At 44.7% G+C, this 6,000-nt stretch overlaps 1 long non-coding RNA gene across 1 annotated transcript; it reads right to left on the minus strand.

Annotated features, from left to right (window-relative positions):
• Positions 1–574: 574 nt before the first annotated feature.
• Positions 575–2,911, minus strand: LOC119702226. Its single transcript, XR_005257286.1, has 3 exons — positions 2,794–2,911; positions 2,578–2,613; positions 575–1,032 (listed from the first exon to the last, which is right to left on the minus strand). It is a non-coding gene; the product is annotated as an uncharacterized LOC119702226 (long non-coding RNA).
• Positions 2,912–6,000: the final 3,089 nt, after the last annotated feature.

Consider the following 6,000-nt stretch of genomic DNA (forward strand, 5'->3'; position numbering starts at 1 on the left):
GCAGCAGCTTTTATTGATAATTGTTTATCTGGAGCTCAAATTCTCAACCAGATTCAGATAACTCACACCAGCAGAAAAAAAAACAACAAAAAAATCCCGCCTTTAAAATTACAGAATCATTCAGGTTGGAAAAGATCAGACCATTGAGTCCAACCATTAACCAACACTGCCAGATTTGCCACTAAACCATCCCCAAACCAACCTCAGCACCACATCTACAGCTTGTGTGAGACAGAGACAGCAATTCCCCCCTTCCCCAGGCAACCTGTCCCAATGCTTGGCCACCCTTCCAGGGAAGAAATGTAAAAATCCCAGAGAATCTTTTTGTGTTACAGGACAGCAAACCCACAAAGACATAGCCAGTGTCGAAGTGCAAACATGGCTGAAATTGGAAGGAACAAGGGTGTCCTGGTCACGTGGATCCATGGTCGTGGGACCTTGAGACATTTCTGCTCACAGCCTCCTGCATGGCCACAGGGCTCCTTGCAAGAGCAGGGAAGCACAAAATGTTCATTTCTTTCCCACTGAGGCCACGCATGGGGCATCTGGTGACAACCACCATCCCCTCAGCCCCTCTGGCTGCTGCTTCCATGGGCGTGAGGCACATTGGGTGGAGCGCTTTGTTCAGCTTTCAGCCACTTTGCTGGCTCTGTTCCTGCTCACTTTAATGGACACTTTACCCAGATGAGATGTGGTATTTGGCCTGCCATGAATTCACCTCTGCTGGTTTGGAATCAAAGCACTTAGTGGGACTGTCCTTGGGCTCAACTGGACTCTGCAGTGAAAACACCACAAACAGCCCCAAGTGCTTAAACATCATTCCCTCTGCCTGCCTTTCTAGGATGCCAAAGTCAGAGGGGGAGGCAAAACCTGGTGTGGAAAACAACTCTTTTTAATCATCCAATACTACATTTCTGAAGGCTTCAGTGGTGCTGTTCCACATCAGCAGCAGATCTGTTCAGCTGGGGTTACAGGAAGGTGGTTGTTTTCAGGGTACAAGGGCCCTTCTGCTTTCCAGCCAAATAGCTGCACCTAGCAAAAACATTGCTGGTAAATCATGTGTTAGCGACTTATTCCTGATATAATCCAACCAGGCTTATTGTTGGCAGAATGAAGATTTCAGCAAGGCATAATATGATTTTATCAAAAGACCACACCTAATTTACTGCATGTAAAGTAACATTCAATATTCCTTTTTCCACAGTAGAAACTAAACAAACAGGCACACCAAGCAAAAATTGAGGGGTTTTTTTCCCCCTGATTGCCTTCTGTGTCCCAGAGGCTGAGTTCTGCCTTTTGTTATGAATGAGTTGACTTTTCCCAGACTGTCAACTCACAATCCTTTTTGATTTCACATCTTCCCTGAAAGCTCCCTGTGCAAAAGCTCTCCACCATTTCCTCAGGGAGCTCTTCCCAATATCAATATGCAAATGCTGAGATCACAAACCCCTTATTCAATCCACGTACTCCAGTAAAGACAATGTAGAATACAAGCATCCCCTGCATCCTCATCTGCAGTACCTGTCCTGCTACGTCGGGTCAGCCCCTTGTAGGAAAGGACTGTTTTGTTAATTGACCTGCTTATAATCTGCTGGGATAATCCTTTCCTTGCTAGGGAGCTGTATCTGACCTCTCTCCAGCAAATCCTACATTGCAGCTTGGTAGGAAAGGCCACATCTGGGTGCTTTTGTCACTTCACAAGAAGCATCATGTTACAGAGGTGATTTATTTTGTCCCAGATAACTAACAGACACCCCATTTCTAATATCTCTAACAGCATGTTCACCCTCCTTTAAGCTCCAAGAAAACACTTGTAGATCATTGCTTCTGCATAAATCTCTTCATTTGGTAGCTCCATATAGCTTTCTCCTAAAAAGCCCCTGTGGCTCTTTAAAATGCTAATTAATCTTTAAATGGCTTTTTCTTTTTACATCAAACCACCACTTATACTTTCTTCTTTCTCTCCTATAAATAGTAGAAGCTCCCAACAGGTAAATTGAAAAGTTTTCTTAGGTTTGTTACCTAACAGGCATAAATGTCTCTCCCATCCCTGTTCCAGGCTGTATCTCATACCCAGAGGCTGGACGTAAGCTGGACGCTGCTCCATGGCCAGACAAGCCCCAGAAGGCTGAGGAGCAGCCAGAGCCCTCAGGGTGCCTATTTCCACGTGGGTCAGGAGGGGTGTGAGCACAGCACAGTGACTGCTGCCCCCCCCCCCCGATGCAGTGCAGATGTCTGTAACCGTTTGGGATTGCTGTGACTCGCTGCAGGGTCCTCAGCCAGCTGATAGCATCACAGCACAAGGAGGGAAATCATTTCTGATTGCTGCAAGGTACTGCAACAAAAGCCATCTCAGAGCTCCTGTTCCATTTTGGCATCTGCTCCACGCAGCATTACTCATCATCTACAGAGACCTCTTAGTCTATTAAGTGAGGAAGTGGAAGACTCAGTTTTTTCCAAACACTCTACCACGAGAGCAGCTTGAGGAATGAACACTCAGCCCAGCTCCCCTGTCCCCACCCAGCCTGTCCTCCCCTCCTCATGCCACATACATTAACTCTGACAGAAAATATTTACCTGCATTAAATTCGGTGGGAACTGGGATCCCAGCCCCTAAAAGAGAAAAAGCCAAATATACATTAAACTATAATAGAGACAACTGTGTGTTCTGCAGCTTGGAGGCATGTAACATTCTCTCATTAAAACCCAAACATCAAATAAATTAATTGTAAATGGCAACAATAGGAACTAAACCTGGTCTGTGTTTTTAAGGCATCCTAATTGAAACCAGACCTGGGTTTGCACTTCCTTTGTGGTCCAGGTGGGCACTCGTCCTATGATCATAATGAAGGTGCTACAAAGGCTTTTCCCCAGCCCTGCAGCCCCTGTTCAAGATCACAGCAGCTTGCTGGGTTTGAGAGCTTTCTTCCTCTGGTTACACAATGCAGGGAGAGGAAGCAGGGGTTGTTATTGCTGCAGCCAGCTCGGGCTTTTGATAATATTAAACTGTTTAGGTTGGATCTGAAACCTGACTTTGTTGAGAACCATATGGCGCTTAAATGATGTTGTTGCCTTGCAAGTCTGCAGGGTGGAAAACAGGGCCAGATTCCACAATATCTGCAAATTACCAAAGCTGTGAATTTAATGAAGAAGGAAGAAAGATTAAAGAAGTTCTGCCTTTGGTGGCAAAGGTATTTCACAGGAATATCTAAGGGGGAGAGAAGAGGCTACTGCAGTAAATTACAGAGCGTGCTCAGGTGTGGATTTAATTATGAGCAATAAGAAAGGAGGATACTTCAAGGAGCTCAGAGCCCACAAGCATTAAGCTGAGACCTCACCTCTCACAGGCTAAAGGGAACGTCACCACCATACATCTTCTTTAATAACTATAATAATCATCATACTTTTCAAAACTTTATTTGGTCATGATAATGCTCAATAGTGACCACCTGCAAGGTTTATAAGTTTCCATTTTATTATAACACAGCATTTCCTGCATCAGCCTTCTGTTCTTAATAGGTGACACTGCACCTAGAGAGTGCACTGCACCAGAGGGATCTCAGTCAGGATCTGTGGGACCACAAGATGTTCTCTCAAGTGTGCCTGCTATTTTCTGCCTCTTTGGCAGGGCTGTATGTAGGTGGTGAAGTGCCCCAGCATCCTTTAAGATGAAAAGTGTCACATATGTGTTAAGTAATACTGTTAAACCAGGGAAGAAAATATGCGCTCTGAGAGTGCCTGAAAGCACTGGCAGGAACCACCAATCCAGGCTTCCTGACAAGAACAAGAGCCATGGGATTAGTTTTCCCCAGTGTGCCCAGATCATGTATTATTTTTCGGCTGCATCAAGGACTTTTATTTAAAAAGAATTAGAAAACAATACAACAACAAATAAAAAACCACAAAGGGTTTTTTTTTTGAAAGGCTCTTTAAAAATTCCCCTTTAATTTATTCTATTCATCTCAGGAAAGGAAGAACTCCTGGAAGAAATACCTTTGATGTAAGAAAGCCTCTACGACAGAACCGGAGCTGGCGGATGAATCCATTGCCTTGTTGGCCTGGATCCTGGGAAAAGCCCTCAGAAGGCTCTTACTAGAGGACAGAGATGAATTCCTATAGCCCAAGGCTCCCAAGAGGTGCACAAAAATTGAAACTATTCAGATAGCCTTATTGGCATCTACAGCCAACTCTGGCAGTACAGCTGCTGAAAGCAACAGCTCAAAAGGATGCACCCATTCCTTCCAAAAAAAAAGTGCCCCCATTGCTGGGGCAAGTTCCATGACAAAACCCCATGGAAAAGTCCACCCCACCCCAGCCTAGTGTTCTGCTCTGTCAGACAACAGTTTCAGTTCTCCAAGGGTGTTTACACCTGGCATGGTGAAAACAGACCCAAGAAGCCCAAGTGATGGACACCCCACAGCCTCCACAATGTTCTACCACACCAGTTTGCAATCCTTACATTAAAAATTGTGACTAACATTTAGGCTTGCTGCAGGTCAGGTTTAGTTTGTTTCCTTCCTTTTTCCAGCTACTTTTTGTTCCTGAAGACCATCTGGGCCAAAGGATCCCCTGCATTGCCCCAGTTGTGGTTGTCCCATCTGAACTAGTAAGGGACAAGTTACTGTGGATGAGGTGGACACTTATCCTTTATTAACACCATCTTCCCTTTCTGTCCCTGCCTTTGTTTCCCACCATGCACTCAGTCTGAAATCAGCTCCATGCCAAGCAAACCAGCTCATCCCATTGCTCTCTGCCCTTATGAGCTCCAGCCACCTCTTTTTCACACCAGACTCCCTAATATTTCTGGACTGTATTAATACCCACAGGCATCTCTTTTCCTGTTTCTATCCAAACAAGGGAACTGGGCCCTCTTACTGGGAACTCCCATGATTCTGCAGCCATGCTGTCCCATCCCAGCACTCTTCCTTCCCTCTACAAAGTCACCCACTGCTCCCCAGAAGATACTCCAGGACTTTGTGTCAGGGACAACTCGTGCTGTCCCAGCTGTCTGTTGTCAGCTCACTGACAACAAATTAGACCTCATTTCAAGGCCAGCTCTTGAGGGACTTCCCCAGCAATTTCTTCCCGTTCCCCCCAAATATTCATCTTTTAGTAAAATCCACTGGTTCTTCCTTTTAGACATTTTTATATCCCCTCACCTCCAGTTCTTGTATTATTCTTCCCCTGTCAGCTCACCTTGCTGTTTTTCACAAGGCACTATATTCACTTCACTGAATCCAGCTAGGAAATGCCATAGATCTAATCTACATCTAGAAAAATCCATTATTTTATCAAAGATATCAGGTTTATACATAACAACCTGTCTTTGCTAAACTCAGGCTGCATTCTTTCCAATTTTCTATTTAACTTCATGCTTTATTTTTCATTTCTATCCATGTAATTGGGGTCACAGCGATGGGCTTCCATCTCTCCTTATACACAGACCTGCCTTTCCTGTACCTTCAGTCATCATCCACTTCCCCAGTTTGATGCCCTGAAGAGCCACCATTGCTCCTCAATGTGCATTTTCCATGCTCTGAGTTGGAGATTTTCTGTCTTGTTTCTGTCCCCTTGCCACCAGCCTAAGTGCACTCAAGTCTGAAATTGGCTCCTCTCATGACTGTGGTAATTTTGGCACCCACAGCCTCATTATCACTCCCCTACCTGGTTTTGCCTTAAATCTTCACTTCACTGCCTTACTCACAACTGAGGCAAAGGATTTGATTCACTTCCAGGCCACATTTAAGGTTATCTTTAATATCAGCCTCAATCTCATTACACAGAAAACTTTTCTCCCTTCAATTTAAGATACGGCCATTGAACAGAACCATATTTCTTTAAATTTTCTCAATAAAAATACTCTCTCACCTTGCTAGCAATGCCTGCTTCTTTTTCCAGACATCAGCACATGTGCTGCTTCCCTGATGAGCCTCACCTCCAGGAAAAGGGCCAGGTAGTCTTTTTCTTGTAGACATCCAAAGGGACATCAACAGAGAATGG

The sequence above is a fragment of the Motacilla alba genome, chromosome 5, assembly GCF_015832195.1.
Source record: "Motacilla alba alba isolate MOTALB_02 chromosome 5, Motacilla_alba_V1.0_pri, whole genome shotgun sequence".
NCBI classification, from domain to species: Eukaryota; Metazoa; Chordata; class Aves; order Passeriformes; family Motacillidae; genus Motacilla; species Motacilla alba.